The sequence below is a fragment of the Pteropus alecto genome, unplaced genomic scaffold (genome assembly GCF_000325575.1).
Source record: "Pteropus alecto unplaced genomic scaffold, ASM32557v1 scaffold22, whole genome shotgun sequence".
Lineage (NCBI taxonomy): Eukaryota > Metazoa > Chordata > Mammalia > Chiroptera > Pteropodidae > Pteropus > Pteropus alecto.
In genome coordinates, this window is record NW_006434839.1 from 1,739,859 (window position 1) to 1,759,991 (window position 20,133).

Genomic DNA, 20,133 nt, shown 5'->3' on the forward strand with positions numbered 1-20,133 from the left:
GATTTTTTCCGCATCTATCAAGGTGATCATTGTGATTTGTTTTCTCGTTTTCATCTGTTAACGTAATTATATAAGCATACATCTTAGTTTTGAACAATTCATATTGCTGAACACATTTTATCACAATATGTATTCTTTTAATTCATTGTTGAATTTGATTGCTAATAACAGGTTTTTATTTAGGGGTTTTACATTTGTGTTCATAAATGAGATTAATATCTATAACTGGGTTGTGCTAGTCCACCCAGTTTTGGTATCGGTTATATTAGTGTTGTTAGAAAGAGCTGATTTGTTTTCCAGATTTTGTATGATCTTGATTGGTTTTTATACAAGACCAGAGAAAATATTTTTTCAAAGTTGGTTGAATGGGCATTATTTGGCTCATTCTTTTTTTTTTTTTTTTAAACACCTACAGCACCTGGCATTCCTAGGCACTCTCCCATCCAAGTACTAACCAGGCCCGACCCTGCTTAGCTTCCAAGATCAGACGCGATCGGGCACGTGGGCACATTCTTTAACTTTCAACCTTTCCAAATGAGTTTTAGATATAGATCTTATATACAGCATTTGTTTAGGTTTTGGTTTTTGACCCCAGTATTGTTTTAAATATCCCATTTAGATTATATTTTTTCTTTTAACCTTTTACATCTTACGTTCAGTCGTCATTCTTAGGAACTGCTTCCTACCATGAATCAAAAAATGATCAATTCTCCCCTTCCTCAGAGTAACTGCTTTTATTTTATGTGATTCGATCCCGTAATATTTTGTTCTAAGGGTGGGTGGGGGAAAAGATGGAGATAGAGAGGTCTGTGCTGCTCTTTAAAAGCAAATGTATAAACCAGATAAGAACTCCATCACATCACAGGTCACTGTCACGGTCCTCTGATCTTGCTCTTTCCTACCGCTCCACCCATGTCTCCCAGCAATTTTTGCCTGCCTGCTAAATGCTGTAGTGTAATTATTTCACATAGCATATGTTATGGGATTCTAAACATTCAAAGTGTTCTCTCTAGAAAGGTTCCATAAAAAGTTAACAATTTGAGGAAATAATAAAAAGTTTCTCACTGTCTAACCTGTTCACTTTCAGAGTTCAGACATAATGAGAGGATAATATATTATTTGAATCTTAATTTGATTTCTGCACTTTGCATATCAAGTGATTCATCTAAAACGTATCTGAATTGATTTGGCTAGCAAGAGATACCCTGTACTGTATTCCCCTCTTGGGATTTCATAATTGGACATTGGCATATTAAAGATTGAAAAGAACTATAGTAAAGAAACTTTTGTTTAAATTAGAATTTTCTCAACTTCTTTGACTATGGAACATTGCTTCTGTGTAGTATGTGTTAATATACCATGAAACATTTAAGGAAATGCTATTCTAATACCAATCAAATTCTTGTGCGTTCTGTTGTTTCTGACCCTTTGGCTTAGAATGATTTCCTCCTCTTCCTACCCCACCCCTCACCCCCTGCAGAGCCTGCCTCACTGGGAGGCTTTTGGAAGTGTTTTGATTGTCTCAATGACTGGGAAATATTATTTGACTTTTAATACCCACAAATCAAAGACCACAATACACCTGAAGTCCTGCACAGCAAAGGGTTGCCCCACCCAAAATACCATTTTTATACCCTCAATTTATACTCATCCTTTAAAACTCAGTTCTGATTATCTTTCCAAAAAGCTTTCTCTAACTGCTTTTTGTCTCTTTCTCCCCTTTTCCCCACCTTGATCATACCTACTTGATGCTCTTATGACATTTTATACACATGTTGATTATTTGAACTAACCAGGTTGTAGTACAGTTATGGTTAGGTACCTTGACCTTGCTGTGAGTTCAAATCTCTAAGGGCAGAGACATTTTGTAAGCTTGGTACATGGCATCTAATAAGTCTTTTTTAAAATGCATGTTACATGGATACATTAATGATTGAATTGTACATTTAGTATAAAACAAGTGTGGTATGACTCTTTGAAACCTACCGCTTTCTTAGACTGCATTAATAATCTCATGCAGTTGTGGGAAATAATAATCCCACTGTGCTCTCATCGCACAAAATTAAAATTGGCTTTTTTTTTGTTGTTCAGGTATGCATAGCAGGTTTTAGAGTAGTGTTTTGTTTTGATTTTGACCCTGGCTGCACATTGTAAACACCTGAGAAACTTTTAAAAATAGAGATGCCTGAGTTCTTTTCCCCAGAGGTTCTGATTTTTGAGGGTGAGGCCTGGGCCTCTGGATTTTTAAAAGCTCCCCAGGTCACTTTTAATCTGCAGTCAAGATTGAAAACTATCATTTAATGAGACACTGATAAATAGCATTTTCTTCAAAATGCTATGTTCAGTAAACATAAGAGTGAGAAGTTACTGAATCATTGAGGAACGATGAAAGGAATGGAGATTTTTAGCTTAGAAAAAAATGAGAACTAAGAACCTGTGTGAGTTCTGTTGAAGACAAGGAACACTGGCAGTCTTGCTCACCATTGTATCTTCCACTCTCAGCACAAGCCCAAACACAGAGTGGGGATTCGGTAAATTTGGTTGAACATTGGCGGAGTGGTAGGCCTGTCATTACTATGTTTAAAAACACAGTCATTTCAGAATATATAGAGGTCATTTATTGATCCACAGAAATGTTTCACAGAAATAATGTGTCCCACTTAATTTTATATAAAATCAAAATAATGAACTGAGTGTTTTACTTCATTTATTGAATATTTCAGTTTATTATATACTTTGTGCCAGGCACTGAGGATTCCATCTAATTCTCAGATCAACTCTATGAAGTTTGTATCATTCAAATAATAGGACTCTGTCAAGCTAGTTCTGTTTTATAGATGAAGAAACTGACACTTGGGGGTTAAGTAACTTGCCCAAGGTTACAGAGCTAATACGTGACAGAGCTGGAATTCTGACTTTAAAGCCTGTGCTCTTAACTACTATGCTATACCATAAATCTCCACTCGTAAGAGTCCTAAGACTTACATATTATAATATCCCATTTCGTAGTGAAGAAGTAGATTTAGAAAAGTTATGCAGCTGGCATGCTGCTTAAGTGGAAGATCTGGGTTTCAAACCCAGACGTCGTGACTCTACAGACCACACTCTTAACCACCATGTTATCAGAGCCTCTCCAGGTACTATTGTACAATGTAATGTACAGCTGTTTTCGAGAGGTTAACCATGTTTGACAGCTGGTGGTGTTCTCTTTGTACCTTTTGGCACCTTCACTGGTTTTCTACTGATGGTTTTCAGTCTGGATTATTATCTTAATCTATTTAATGCCCTGGGCTGTTCTTGTCTTAGATAATAAAACATTACAAGGTTCTTTTCTTTTAGTTAGGATTATAAATTAGAATTTGGATAAACTGTACTTATATATCAATGTACTGATATCTCTTTGTTAGCTTTATTGTTTGAATCTATTTTCCAGACTTAAAAATTTGATACTCTGTCAGTAAAAGAGTTTGTTTTATTTATAAATTATGTGAGTACTACTGTACAGAATGAAAAGCTAAAAATGAAATGAGTCGTGATGGCTTTGTCTTTAGCTAATATCTGAGGGCATAATACCCTTAGGGCAAGGTTCATCATTGACAATAGTGGATACAAATCCACATTTTGAATAATCAGGTTAATTTTTAAAAATTTTTGGCCAGTTTTGTCAGTTATGATTAGGTCAGTGTTTCTCAACCTGGGCACTGTGACATTTTGGCCTGGATAATTTTTGGTTATGGGGAGGGGCTGCCCTGTGCATTGCAGGATGTTTGGTGGCATCCCTGGCCTCTACCTACTAGGTGCCAGTAGTACCCTCTCTTCAATTGTGACAATCGAAACTGTTTTCAGAGGCTGCCAAATATCTCCTGGGGGCAAAATTGCCTCTTGTTGAGAATCACTGGATTAGATCACTGTTTTAGTCCTTTATCGTGGCTGACAAATAGCTTGCACTAGGATAGGTAAGGTGTCAGCTTTGACTTTTTTTCTTATCAGCAGTAGTGTTATCATCAATATGATGTTTGAGCATCATATTGTCTATAGGAAATCTTTTTAAGCCACTTGTCTATTTTGTAAGGTTTACTTTAGTTAAAACTAGATAACATAATCCATACGTTCACTTAACTCAATATTTGTAAGCTGTAATATGTCATAAGATAAATGAGCAAGATGAATGAGAACCCCACTGTCAAGTGCTCTGCAGTGTGGAATGCCCAGTTTTCAGTGTACTTGCATGTCTATATGTGGCATATCTTTCTGATATGAACCCTAGGTGAGAGTTCTTTTATAAATAATAAATATGAAAAATCTTAATTTTCTTAATTTTCTAGATGAATACTTTACTAAATTATGTAATCTTCCTACATCCCCAATAAAGAGTCTCCTACGTGCCCTCATAGGTGCATGGGGATCTATTTTGTAAATGAGTTTGGCTATCGCATTGTAACCTATTGTTCAATTTTTGTCATTGCAACCATAGTACTAAAAGGAGAAAATAATTTTTCTTACTTTCACTTGACCAACTCATCAGGTTAACTGATGATGCCTATTAAAAAATATTTGCTATCAAATTAGGTGTGAGTCATAGTTAAAGGAAAATCATGACCCTGTGTCAAAGACTGGAGAATGAATGTTCATTTTACAGTTTTAAGTTAAAATTAAATGTTTAAGTTTTTATCATTGCTTATGATTCCCTGTTTTAACTGACCTTTCAATTAACCAACCACTGGCCTTTATTATATTGAATAGAGGGGCTTCTTTTGTACCCACTTCAGTATTAAAATTGTGATGATTTACTTTGTGGAATTGGGATTACAGTTTCCCTCAGCACCCTACTTTTCTGGCCATCTGAACTCAGCTGAATTATTACACAAAAAGTTTTCAAACTTCCTCTTTTCAATGGCCATTTACTGATTCAGAACTTAGCTTCCTCCTTAGGTTATAAGGATATTAAATCTGTCAGCAGTAATTCATACTCTCATTATTTGTCTATAATTGTAGCATGCTTTTAATGGGACTCTACTCTAGTACCTCTCTGGCTTGGTAGTCAACCTAAACATTGTTGGCAGAATAAACATCCTAAAATACATGTGAATCAGATCAAAAGCCATTTATAACAATAAGAACTACAAATTTTTTTTTTATTTTAGAAATTACTATTTTTGTTGGCTTAGATGTGGTCTCTGCAATCAGGAGATGTTATCCATTAAACAAATTATCAAAAAAAATACACAAGTTCTGAATTGCAATTCTGTGCAAAATACACTTTAATATATCCAATGTGGATTGGAAGGAGGGTGATCAGGAGAGGCCTCTGTGAGGAAGTGAGATCTTAAGATCTCTTCTATCTGAAGAAGCTGGGCTAGTTTGGAAAAGTGCTGGGCAACGAGTTTTCCAGGGAGAAGGAAAGACTTTGCTGCTGGAAGGCTGTTGTGGTTGAATTTATTGAGTAAGAGATGGAGAGAATAGTGCCTGATGAGGCAGAAAGTAGGCAGGGACAAGGCATTTAGGATCTTGTATTCCATGCTAAGAAGTTTAGGTTTTATTCTGAGTCATTGGAAAGCTGCAGAGAGTTTAAACAAGGAGAGTGATGTGATCGGATTTGTGTTTTGGGGATTTTACTCTGGAGAATGGATGACCGAGGAATGGGAGTAGGGCAGAAGAAGTTGGGAAACCAGTTAGGATGGCTTTGTAAGTAGTAGTTCGGGGAGAAAGGATAATAGTGTAGACTAAAGTAATGCCAGTAAATAAATAACATGAAATGATTGATTAGCTCATTAACACTATTACAATAACCTTGTGAAGTATGAACAGAATAAGATTTGGATTAAACTTATCCAAGCCCATCTAGTAAATGGTGGTGTAAAGAATTGAAACCATGATTTCAATTTGGTTGTTGTTTCTGAAAGAAAAGCCAAGCTCCCTTGAGGCTTTTTCAGCCTACCTGTATTACATTTATCTCCTCATAATGTCTTATTTACCTACACTGTAGCCACATTAAACTATTGTATTGTTCATAATTATGAAAATATCTGTACCTTGATGCCACTTTTGTTTACTATGGCTGGACTACTCGTACCCCTACATACTTCAAAATTCTAAGTGTTCTTTCTTTAAGATTCTGGTAAAATATGAAGCCTTCCAAATTTGCCTACAAAAATTGTCCACTTACCCACTTTTAACCAAAATAGTTTCTTTGCATTATAGTATGTTAATTCGACAGATGTTAATGTGATGACTGTGTGCTCGGCACTGTGTGTAGACAGTGTGGACATATTCATGTACAAAAATTGGCACAGCCACAGTCACTATGAAACCTGTAGTCTAGAGATGACATAGACCTTGAACAAAATCTGTGCACACAAATATGTAATTACAAATTTTGAAAAGTGATATGAAGGAATAGTAAAGGGTGCCTGTGGGTTCCTGAGACCCTTTTAGAGGGTCCTTGAGGTCAAAACTATTTTTAGCACTATCTGGAATATAGGGAAATCAGCATGTGTATGGACATGATAAGATTGAGTTGCTAATGGGGTTGAGATACAGCTGCTGATGAATTGATAATGTCTGCAGCTTTTGGGGAAAGTATGTTAATGTTTATTAAAAATGTTAAAAACTGTATTCGTGTGTGTGCATGTTTCTGTGTGTGTGTGTGTGTCCTTTGACCCAGCAATTGCTCTTTAGGGATTATTTCCTACAGAAATAAGAATCCCAGTAAATGTATAACTACAGTTGACCCTTGAACCCTCCATGCAGTTGAAAATCCATATATAACTTTTGACTTCCCCGAATATAACCTACTAATAGCGTACTGTTGACTAGAAGCCTTACAATAACAATTGATTAACACATATTTTGTATGTTGCATGTATTATGTATGTATTCTTACAATAAAGTAAGCTAGAGAGAAGAAAATCATGAGGAAGAGAAAATACATTTATAATGTGTGTTGGAAAAAATCTACATGTAAATGGACTCATGCAGTTCAAACCTGTGTTGTTCAAGGGTCTGCTGTATCATGTACTGCAGGTTTGTTCAGCAAAATGTGCTAACAGCCTGAATGTGAGTCTCTTAATGTCTGGTTGAGAGAACTTTGGTATAATAGCCATTTATTAAAAATAAATATCTCGATATGGGAGACTGACTACAATATTACTAGAACAATGATAGTTGCCAAGTAACACTTTATCAAGTAATATAATCTTATTTTTGTTTTTTAAAAGTGAAGAAAAAAGAGACAGAAAAATGTGGAAGAACATGATTCAGTGTTAACATTGATTACTTCAGGGCTGTATGATTGCAGGAAGATCGAAAAGTATTGATTTTTTTTACGTCGTTGTTTGACTTTGGTGAAACAAGGGGTATGTGTGTGTAAGTCTGAGGATAAAAGGGTTTGGCATCAATATTTTGCTTGCAAAATAAAAAACTTTCAAGTTAAGAATGTTAGCTGTAGAATGTTGGGTGTATCTTTAGAAATGTCAAGACATCTTCATTTTAAGCTGTGTGTATGTGTGTGTGTGTGTGTGCGTGCGCGCATGCACACAAAACATAATTTGCTGGCTTATTTCTGAAATATGTGTATGATCATAAAATACTCATGAGTTTATGTATATTAGTGTTGGAAATTCTGCTTAAATGTTAAAGTAGGATGACATAAATTGGGTTTACTAAAAATAACCACAAGTTTTGTAAGAGTCAAGTTTCTCCAATATGTGGCTATTACTGTAGAAACCTCCTTTATAATCTTAATTATTTTTTAATTTTTGTAATCTTATTTAAATAAGCAAATTTCAGTAAACATATTTTATCTTTAATCTTATTGTTTGAATTTAGCTTTAACCATGTAAACTTAGCTTTAATTATATAATTTTTTTACCTGATTAAAACTTGGTCTTAAAATGGGGGGAAAAAACTGTTATAGAGTGGCTACACTAATCTATTATGGCTTTAACTGTATATACAATTTAAAATTTTTGTAACTCGTTTTTTGAAAACTGCCAGGAACTTTAAAAAATACAACAGCATATGTAGTCCATCTTGAGGTTTAGTCTTATTTCCCACATGTAACCACTGTCAGTAGTTTCTGTATCACTTCTGAATTTATCTATACATATTGTAAGCCACCTATTCATGGACTTTGGTTGATTAAAGTAATTTTTAAGTGTGTGATAGAGTTTAAGTTAGTTTAAGAGCTGTCATTTTAATGATACTGTCTTCCATTTTATTTCTCTTCATCTATATTTAGTTGAGAGTTGGGGTGGGAAATAATCAGAGATAAGTAAAAAAGTGAATCTGGCCATTTGAACTGTTTGATTCTTTTGCCCTTAACCTTTTAAGTTGTATAAACTTTGGCTGTATCGAGTATATAAATTGCATTTGCTGTATTTTCTTTAGTATTGGAAAAAAACTGCTCATAATATTTTTGATCTAGGGAAATTTTTAAATTTAACCTAATTCTGACGATAATAGAAAAAGCAAAAATTTTACTTTTCCTTTTAATATTTTGAATTGTTAAAGAAATTGACACTTGTCCTCTTCTATGAGGTATTGAGAGAAAATTATTGGACATTTTTCAGTCTGACATACCCATGAATGTTGCGCCATCTCAATTTGGTTGTTCATCTATTGTAGTTCTGTTGTCTGTTACTGTTTATATGTATGTATGTATGATAGTAAACACAGGCATACCTAGTTCTATTGTACTTTGCTTTGTTGCATGTGCTTCATAGGTGTTGTGTTTTACAAATTGAAGGCAAGACCCTCTCTACTAGTAAAAGTTTTACAACTCATTTTATTGCAATACTCATTTTATTGCAGTAGTCTGGAACCTAACCCACAATATCTCCAAGGTATGCCTGTATATGAGTATAGTTAATGTTTTATTGATTCCCTTGGTCCAAAAGTGGGGATTTAAGTCTGAGTTTGGGCACAAAACTACCTGAGTGTATGTGCTAGTTGTTTACTGAAGTTACTGGGAACTACAGTTACTTGGCACCTGCAAACCTTGGAGGAAGTTAAAATGGCACCTGTTACCTTCCATCACTCCAAGGGAGGAGGTATAAAACCTTAGGCCCGAGTATTTCTTTCAGATTCTTTAACTATCTTACAGTGTCTTTATGTGCTTATTGCCCTCGTTCAGTTTTCCAGCTTTTCTTGAGTTGGTTTTGGCAACTTAAATTTTTATATAAATACTGTATGTCTATTTCAAATAGATTTACAATTTATTAATGTTGTTTATAATACTGTCTTCCATCTTTAAGTTGAATCTTTATCTGTATTTATTTTACCTTTCTGATTCCTGATATATTTTTTTTCCATGTTGAAACTTTCAGGAGATTGATCAATATTATTTCTTCAAAGAATCAATCCTTAGTTTAACTTAATGTACTTTTTTTGTTGTTATTCCTTCATTAATTTCTGCTATTAAAATTTATTTTCTTTTTACTTAGGGTTTTTGTTGCAGCTGTTGTTCTGGCTTGCATCAAACAATTTGTTTTCAGACCTATTTTTTTCCTAATAAGTGCATTTGAGGCTATTGGTTTTTCTCTTTTAAATTTATTGCTTTGACTCCATCTCATGTATTGATATGTAGTGTTTTCTTATCATTTCTGAATATCGTACTATCAGTTGTGGATATTTCTTTAATTCAGGAGTTACTTGAAAGATAAGTTTAAAAAAAGATTCTTAGTGGCTAGATTCATAGGTTTGGGGGGTTTTATTACTTTTTAGCTATGCTTTTGTTCTTTATAGTTTGTTATGGTTAGGGAAGGTGGGCTATGAATATCTACATTTTGGCATTTCTGAGATTTCTTTTATGGTATAATAAATAATCAGTTTTATAAATACTGATCTTTAGCTTTCAAATCCCCCCACCCCGATTTAAGATTATTTTAATTAACATATAATTCACATCTTACAAAATTTATCTTTCCAAAGTATACAGTTCAGTAGATATTAGTATATCTGGAACATTTTTATTATTCAAAAAAGAAAACTTGTTTCCATTGGCAGTCATTTCCCATTTTCTCTCCTCCCCATTCCCCTGGCAACCACTAGTCTTTATGTATCTATAGATATGCCTATTCTAGACATGTCATATAAAAGGAATCATACAATATATGGCCTTTAATGTCTGTCTTCATTCGTTTAACATAATTTTTTCAATTCATTCATGTCATAGAGTGTATCAGTCCCTCATTCCTTTTTCGGTAAATTGACATGAAATTCACATAACAAAAAAGCCATTTTGAAGTGAACAATTCAGTGGCATTTGGTATATTCACAGTGTTGTACAGCCATCACTTCTGTCTAGTTCTGTATATATGTATGCATGTATGATAGTAAACACAGGCATATCCATCATTTAAAGTAAAACCTTGTACCCATTAAGCAGTTTCTCTCCATTCTTCTCTCCCTCCCCCCAGCCCCTGACAACCACCAATATGTTTTCCATTACTATGGATATGCATACCTGTTGTAAATGTTTCATACAACATATGACCTTTTGTGTCTGGTTTCTTTCAAATAGCATCATCTTTTCCAGGTTTATCCACATTATACATTCCTTTACATGGGTGAATAATATTCCATTGTATGTATATATCACAATTTGTTTATTTGTTCATCCACTGATGGACATTTGGGGATTATTTGTAACTTGTGGCTGTTGTGAATACTGCTGCTATAAATATTGGCATATAAGTATTTGAGTACCTGTTTTCATTTCTGTTTTGGTGTATATCTAGGAGTGGAATTGGTGGGTCATATGATAATTCTGTGTGTTTTTTTTTTTTCATACTATATGTACATAATTTTTTTTAACATTTTATTCCCCCCCCAACTCTGGTAACCACTAGTCCATTGTCCATGTCCATGAGTCTCTGTTTGTCCCGTTCATTTGTTGCTTTTAGGTTTATATCCCACATATGTGATATCGTGTGATTTTCAACCTTTTCTGTCTAGCTTATTTTGCTTAGTATGATTATTTCAAAGTCCATCCATGTTGCAAATGGCAGTATTTCATCTCTTCTTATGGCTGAGAAATAATATTCCATTGTATATATGTACCATAGCTTCTTTAGCCAATCATCTATATTGCTTCCATGTCCTGGCTACTGTGAATAATGCTACTATGAACATCAGTGTGTAGTGATTTGTTTTTTGGGTTTGCTTTTTTTGTTTTGTTTTATTTTGTTTGAGGATCCACCCATCTCTACAGCAGCAGCACCATTTTACATTCCTACCAGCAATGCGTGAAGGTTCCAATTTATTTATATTCTCACCAACACCTATTATTTTCTGTGGGTTTTTTTAAAAAAATAATAGCCATCCTAGGAGGTGTGCAGTGATATTTCATTGTGGTTTTGATTTGCATTTCCTTAATGACTAATGATTTTTAACACCTTTTTATGTGCTTGTCGGCCTTTTTTTGTATAGGTTTGGAGAAGTGCCTATTCAGGTCCTTTTCCCATTTTTTAATTGGGTAGTGTTTGTTTTTGAGTTGTAAGACTTTTTATTTTTCCTAGACACTAGACCCTTATTAGATATATGATTTGCAAATATTTTCTTTCATTCTTTAGGTTGTCCTTTTACTTTCTTTTTATTAGCATAATTAGCAAAAGACATAGATAATTTTTTGGCACAAATTTTTCTTTTAATTTTTTTTTTCTTTAAGCGAGGCAACCTTTGGTTGACCTCACAGATTGCAAGGACCTTGTCAATTTACAATCCCTTATTTTTTACGCCTACAGCACCTGGTCTTCCTAGGTGGTCTCCCATCCAAGTACTAACCAGGCCCAACCCTGCTTAGCTTCCGAGATCAGATGGGATCAGGCTTGTTCAGAGTGGCATGGCCATAGACTGCAAATGTTTTTAATTTTGATGAAATCCAATTTACTTTTTTATTTTGTTGTTCGTGCTTTTACCGTTGTAACACATTTCCAAGTCCAAGATCATTAAGATCTACTCTTTTGTTTCTTCTGAGTTTTATAGTTTTAGCTACTACAGTTAGATCATTTTGAGTTAATTTTTGTATGTGTTGTGAGGTAGGGGTGGGCATTTACAGAATACATTTCCTTCTGAGCGCTGCTATTGCTGTATCCCATAAGTTTTGTTATGTTGTGTTTTCATTTTTATTTTTTTGAAAGTATTTTCTAGTTTCCCTTGTGATTTCTTCTTAGACTTCGCATCTATATTCATTAGGGATATTGGTGTGTAGTTTCTATTGGAGGGGGGAGTATGGTTTCATGTTGGCATAAGGGTAATGTTGCCCTTAGAAAGTGACTTGGAAAGTGTACTCTCCTGTTTTTTGGAAGACATTGTGTAGAATTGGTCTTATTTCTTTTTTAAACATTTTGTGGATTTTGCCACTGAAACCGTTGAGTCTAGAGATTTCTTTTTAGAAAAGTTTTTAAAATACAAGTTTAATTTCTTAATAGTTGTAGGAACATGCAGATTATCTCTTCCACCTTGTGGGAAGATATTTTGTATGCAGTTTTTGAGAAATTGGTTCATTTCTTCTAAGATTTTGAATTTATAGTTTTTCATAGTATCCTCTTAATATCTTTGGGGCTTTTTTCATTACTAATGTTGGTAATTTGTGTCTTCTTTCATATTTATAAATTTTATTGGTGTTTTCAAAGAACTAGCTTTGGTTCCATTAATTTTTTTTCTTTTTTCAACTGTTTTAAGTTTTTTGATTTCTGCTGTTTGTAATCTCTCCTACTTTCTTTAGGCTTATTTTGCTCTTTCTCTAGTTTCTTAAGGTGAATTTGAGATCATTTTTCTTTAATGGTCTATAGCCCACTCTACTACTTTAGTTGCATCCTACAGATTCAGTATGTTTGGATTTAGGTTTACCAGTTTAGCAACTTATTTTCTGTTTTAAAGTTTTAAAGTTTTCTTTGTTTTGTTTTCTTAAATTATTATTATTTTCTTTTTTAAAATTTTCATTCCTTTTTATAATTGCTGGATTACATTTGCTAGTATATTGTTAATGTTTTTTTACATCTGTGTTTACAAGGGATGTTAGTATGTGGTTTTGATCTTCCTCTTTGATCCAAGGATTATCAAGAAGTGTATTGTTTAATATCCAAATGTTTGGAGATTTTTCTATTTGTGTTTCTAGTTTAATTCTATTATGGTCAGAGAGCATTGTATTCTTTTACACTTGTGAGGGTTTGCTTTGTGATTCAGAATATGATCTGTCTTGGCGAATGCTCCATGTGCCTTTAACCAGAATGTGTATTCTATTGTTGAGTAGAGTATTATGTAACTATAACTAGATCTAGCGGGTTGAAGATGTTCGTTTCTTCTATATATTTACTGATTTTATGTCTACTAGTTCAGTTACTGAAAGAGGAGTGTTGAAATCATCAAGTATAACTGTGAATTTGTTTCTCCTTTCATGTTCTGTGAGGCTTCCATTTATGTTCTTGGAAGCTTTGCATACACATTAGGACACTTATGTCTTCTTGGTGAATTAACACTTTCATCATTGTGCAATGTCTCTTTGTTTTTACCTGTCATTATAGTTAAAGTGAGTTATTCATAGACACTGTATCGTTGGATATTTGTTCATCCCTTCTGACAATCTTTGTCTTTTAATTTGTATCTATAGACCATTTACATTTAATGTAATTATTGATACGTTTGGATTTAGGTTTACCAGTTTAGCAATTTGTTTTGTTAGTTTCCGTTGTTTTTCATTACTCTATCCTTTCCTGCCTTCTTTTGGGTTATTTGTATGTCTTTTTAGTATTTCATTTTAAATTCACATAGTGTAGTTTTTTTTCTTTAATCGTGTCTCTTTGTATAGTTTCTTTAGTGATTGTTCTGGAGATTATAATATACATACTAAAGTTTTCACTGCTTAGAATAAATTTTTTTTTTTTAATAAAAATATTTTTTGTTTTGGGGAGGCAACCTTTGGTTGACCTCACAGATTGCAAGGACCTTGTCAGTTTACAATCCCTTATTTTTCTATTTTTTATGCCTATAGCACCTGCTCTTCCTAGGTGGTCTTCCATCCCTGCTTAGCCCGACTCTGCTTAGCTTCCGAGATCAGATGGGATTGGGCTTGTTCAGGGTAGCATGGCCATAGACTAGAATAAATTCTTTATCCTCTTAAGTGGGTTATGGAAATGTTACTCTGCTATATAGGTCTCTTTATCCTCCCCCTCTTTCTGTTACTATTGTCTTGCATATTACATTTTCCTTCATTGAAAGCCTCATTAGGAAATATTATAAATTTTCCTTTCAACTATTAAACATATTAAAAGAATGTAAGAGGAGAAGAATACTTACCCAGATAGTCACCACTTCTATTATTCTTCATTCTTGCTTTTCTAAGTTTCCTTCTGGTATCATTTCTCTTCTGTGTGAAGAATTTCTTTTAGCAATTCTTTTTAGAGCAGGTCTGTTGGTAGGAAATTCTCTTTGTTTTCTTTTACCTGAACATATCTTTGTTTTACTTCATTGCTGAAAAATATTTTCACTGGATATAGAATTTTAGGTTAACAGTTCTTTTTTTCCCCCAGCCCTTTAAAATGTGCTACTTTCCTTCTGGCCGTCATGCTTTTGGATGAGAAATCTGTAGTTGTCTGGACTGTTGTTCTCCTACAGTTTATGGGTCATTTTTCTCTGCCTGCTTTTAAGATAATGTCTTTATTTTTAGTTTTCAACAGTTAATGGTGTATATGTCTGTGTATCTATCTATTTTGGGATTCACTGACCTTTCTGAATCTTAGTTTTGTGTTTTGTCAAATTTGGGGTGATTTCAATCATTATTTCTTCAAAGATTTTTTATTGCTTTACTCTCCTCTTTTGGAAGTTCAGTCACAGAAATGTTAGACCTTATTGTTGTTGTCCTATAGAACCCCAAGATTCTGTTTTTTAATTTCAGTCTTTTTTCTTTCTGCTGTTAAGATTGGATAATTTCAACTGATCAATCTACGTGTTCACTGACAACTCTTCATTTTGCTGTTGAGCCAATCCATTGAGTTTTAAAAATTCTATTATTGTAATTTTTAGTTCTAAAGTTCCTATTGGTTTTCTTGTCTTCTCTTGCTTTGCTGAGACCCTCTAGTTTTCCATTGGCTTCAAGAGCATTTTTGATTGCTTTTGAAGCATTTTTATTATAGCTGTTTAAAGTTTTAGTCAGATAACTTCAACATCTGGGTTATTTGGGGGTTGGTGTCTTGGGGCTTTTCAGTGAGAGTTGGGGGTTTTCCTGGTTCTTTGTATGCTGAGTAATTTTGAAATGTTCCCTGGACATTTTGAATATTATATTAGAATCCGACTAGAGAATGACAGTCATATAGGTTCACAGTGAGGCATAGAAATACTCTTTGTAGTTCTTTCTTGTTTTTGCTTTAACTGTGTTCCGGATCGCAAAAACTGACAGGAGCCTATTTGGAAGATAGACTAAAGTTTTTTCTCCAGTGACTTTAGTGAGAAGGTTGATCTCAGTAGAGATTTGGAAGTGAGGAGAGCTACCTGTAAGGATGTCTGATACTAAGATTACCTGGAACCTGGGAGCTATGTATATTTTTCAGGTAGGGCCTTTTACTGTTGATTAAGAACTCTCATAAATAGACTAAAGACATTAATGAGAAAGTACAGAAGTGCTTTTTTTCAAGTTGTAACATAATTTTAACGTAATTTTGAATATTATCTTTGAAATCTGTTTATTTTAAATTTTCTTAAAAGTTAATGTGAAATAAGCATGTACATCCTCTTATAGCTCAGAGAAAAGGGTATATTTTTGTTTATCGCAATATATTCCTTAGATATATAGAAGAAAGCACTATTAACTTCATTTTTTTAATTGAAGAAAGTCACTTAAAAGTTCATTATAAGCAAAATAAGACTTTTAGCAGATGTCAAAATAGCTTTAAATTCTCCATCAATATCATAACTTTCTTTGTGGCAGACGTGTAATCTCTGTTAGTGAATATTATCCAAATATTCTGCATCTGGTATTTTCTCCTACACTCTCATGACATGAAAAAGCCTTTGATTATCTGTCTTTTAATCTCTACTCAGATGTTCATCACGGCCTTTCCATGCACAGATGTGGAGATTTACACACAATGATGATTACTGTTCTGTTTCCTTTCCCCTTCTTTTTTCTCTTTTTGTTGAATCTATTTAAATGAGATCTATTGACTATACCAAATTTTTGTAAAAGTTACCTCATTGTGTTAAAAGTTTTTACTCCCTTTTTTTAATACTTGATAACTTGATTATGGTTACTTGAATTGCAAAGATTGTTGCTGATCCAAAAGTTATATTTCTTAAACAGCCTGGGTCATTTTTATTCGTAACACATTGAATAGAACTAGGCACGTTAGCCTTCTGCATGATCAGAGTAGTAAAATTGGATACCTTTAGCATATGGATATTTCTTTGATGTGTTAATTTTTCAGTGTTACTCAGCTTGAGTCTTTTATATGGGCTTTCCAACCAATTTCAGAATTCTTTATGAAGCTTTAATTAGACGGGCAAGTTTGTAGCCAGATACCTTCCTAGTCTTTATGTGATCTACAAGAAACATGTCCTTCTGGTGTTCTGTGCCATAGACATAGAAACCAAGTTCTTCTTTGGCAAAAATAGTATTGGTCAATACAGAAACAACTCAATCTAGGTTAAGCAAAAAAGAGGAATTTATGGAAAATATACTGGAATAACTCACAGAACTGAAGGTAGAGTTACAGTAATTAGTCAAGGCAGGATCTTAGACTATCAGACACCAGTGGTATTCTGTTTTCCACCTTTCTTTGCTTGTTTCTAAATATTGTTCCCTTTTTTCTGTTGGAGATAAGCTTTCCCCCATGGTGGAGAGTATGGCTCCAGAATCATTTTCTTCTACTTATATGACTATAGTAGCATGTATATAGTTAAGTAATATGTAATCACACACATATACTCAAGAAAGCTACATTTCAGGAAAATTCCTGAGAAAGAATCCAGTCATTTATGTGTCCATGTGACCCAGTCGCCCAGGCTAGTGGGATGCAGTTTGGTAAGTCCTCACTTAACTTCTTGATAGATTCTTGGAAACTGATTTTAAGTGAAACCACATATAATGAAACCAGTTTTACCATAAGCTAACTGATATAAACGAGTTAAGTTTCTATTCATATTTCTGGTCACAGAAACATCACTAAACTTCTAAATAAAGACCCCAAATTCTAATTTGGCAATTAGACATAGGACATCAGGTGACACAGGTCATATCTGTTCATAACATTGAAGAGAACCAGTCACATAGCCTTCTGTGTGATCAGAATAGGAAAACTGGATGTGGCCAAAAAGCACAAATGACTGCCATGGGAGGCTAATTTATCCAGAAATCCATTGATACAAGAAAACTGCCCCCATTTCTAATATTAAACATTGAAATAAATGAGAGCTATACATATATTTAAGAATGATTCATAAATTACAAGTAAGATAATTATTTTCCAGCCTGCTTATTTCAGTTTAAGGTCAAGGGTGGCCGGAGCCTGTCCTTGAAGCTCAGGGCACAAGATGGGAACCAACCCTGGACAGGACGCCCTTCCATCGCAGGGTGCACTCATATACATACCCACAGTCACTCAGATTGGGATATTTTAGACATGCCATTTAACTTGGCATGCACATCTTTGGGATGTGGGAAGGAATCAGACTACCAGGAGAAAACGCACGAAGACGTAGAGAATGTGCAGACTGCACACAGATAGTGGCCTCAGCTGGGAATCAGTTATTTTTTTCTTATTAACATTATAAGCAACAACATTGAACGAAATGATTTTATTCTAGAACATGATGTATATGATTGGCCCATCTGGTATAACACGTCCTTGGTATGGTCATGAGGCAGTGTATATTATCAGAAGTCAGATGTTACAGAATTATTATAGAACCATAATATATAGGGTGATAACAGACACCCTATATAAGTTAGATAGATAGCTGTTTTATTTCCTAATTTCTCCTCTCTCATAGCATTAGACTAAATTTCAAGTCCTAAAGTTTCCTAGTCAAATATTGGAATTTTAAAATATATCCAAGATCTCTTACGATTGTGTTGTTCATTTCTTTATTAATCAGCATAAGTAGCAATCAGTGTGTTTAAGATTTAGGTTTTTTGTTCACATTTTGTCCCTTTAGGGGGACAAAAACAGTCCCCTGTTTGGCTGTGTTGTAGAAAAGTGTGGGCAACAGGGGGAAAATAATGTTCTGGCAGAAGAGGCAACCTATCCAAAAGCCATTAAAATGTAGATGGTGTTTTGTAGAGGTAATGCACTTCTTCATTTCTTCCATTGCATCTAGTAATCATAATATCTAAGCCAAAGTCTCAGGCAGTCTTTGCAGTTTTCTTGTATCTATGGATTTCTGGGTAAATTAGCCTCCCATGGCAGTCATTTGTGCTTTTTGGCCACATCCAGTTTTCCTATTCTGATCGCACAGAAGGCTATGTGACTGGTTCTCTTCATTGTTATGAACAGATATGATCTGTGTCACCTGATGTCCTATGTCTAATTGCCTGTGTCAGGCCCTACAGAGCTTTTTTTTTTTCTTTTTCTGTCCAGCCCAGTGTTGAGCATTATTCAAAATAGTGGCTGCTCTGTCACCCTGAGTCCTGAGTGACTGCAATAAACAGGACTTCCCTGCTTATCTGAAATGGGCCTATAGCATGAGAAATAAACCTTTTTTGTTTTAAGCTGCAGAGTTTGGAGATTTGGATGGACCATAATGTCGTCTATCCTAGCTGGTACACCTTCTCTGGAAACTGCCCATTGATGGAACTTCTGCCATAGGCCTTTTAACATTTAATGATAATATCAGTAACTGATGATTGTGTTTTTAATTATGTCTCAAGCAGTCTGCTAGCTAAATTCTTGCAGTTATCCCATGAGAAAAAAAAAACTATGAGGTAGGAACTTGCCTATGTATGGTCTGTCTCTTCTTTTCCCTATCTGTTTTTACTTCCTTGGTGATCTTTTTCGTTTTCATGTTTTTCAGTATCATCATTTTTCACTGTCTTTTTCCGTATTCCAGATAATATTAATTCTAAGATGCACTGTTATTTTATATACCACCCAAAAATAGTCAGTTAACATACATAAATAACTTTTATTTCAATGTGGAATCATATTACATATAGTCTTTCTGAAGGTATTTAAAGTGGCAATTACTCTCAACATATGGAATACCAATAACGCACATAGCTTAGTTTACTGACAGCAGTGTGAATAGCCTTGACCAAGTCGTACATGTGTGGACTATGACAAGTTCATCAAGTCCACCAACTGGACAACAGCAGTTTTTAAATGTCCTCAGTTGTAAGGTGCATTCTGATTTCCAAGCTGTTATAAATGTGAAAAAAAGTTTTTAGAATGAGCAAAAAACATGTTTTTGACTCCCAAATTTATATCTCCTGCCCAGATCTCTCATTTAATTCCAGATGTGTATATCTAGCTACTATTTAATGTCTGCACCCTGATTGTTTAATAGCCTTTCACGGTATTTAAAATAAAGTTTAAATAATAAAATTGTCATTTTATTATTCCTCTCCCGCCGCCAGTGTTCCTTTAGCAGTCTTTGGGGTCTTACATCCTTTGTCTGAGGTTAAAAACTGTAGTGTCAAAGATGACTCCTCTCTGTTCAATTCATCAGCAAATCTTACTGACTCTATCTTTATAATACATCCAGAATCTGACACATCTTACCACTTCTGCCAGTATCAGCCTGGTAAAAGGTGCCATCATCTTCCATTTGACAGTCATTTCAAATCTGATTTCTTGGCATCTGTTCTTGTTCCCACTATGGTCAATTTTGAATATAGCAGCCATTTAAAACACCTAAGTGGTCATGTCACTTTCTTATTTTTAAAAAATGTCTTTATTGAGATAGAGTTCATATATCATACAGATCACCCATTTAAAGTGCACAGTTCAATGGCTTTTTTATGTTAACAGAGTTATGCAACAACTATCACCAAAATCAATTTTAGACTATTTTCATCACTCCAGTAAAGAAACTCCACACCCCTTAGCCAACATCCCTCAAATCCTTTATTCTCCTCAGTCTTAAGCAACCACTAATCTAATTTCTCTATGGATTTCCCTATTCCAGACTTTTCATGTAAGT

General features: G+C 34.2%; 1 protein-coding gene and 1 non-coding gene across 5 annotated transcripts in view; one reads left to right on the forward strand and one right to left on the reverse strand.

Annotated features, from left to right (window-relative positions):
- BRAF (B-Raf proto-oncogene, serine/threonine kinase) overlaps positions 1-20,133 on the forward strand; it is a 122,596-nt gene that overhangs the window by 14,518 nt on the left and 87,945 nt on the right. The gene's annotated exons all lie outside the window — the stretch shown is intronic.
- LOC112478848 lies at positions 11,736-11,854 on the reverse strand. Its single transcript, XR_003045976.1, has one exon. It is a non-coding gene; the product is annotated as a 5S ribosomal RNA (ribosomal RNA).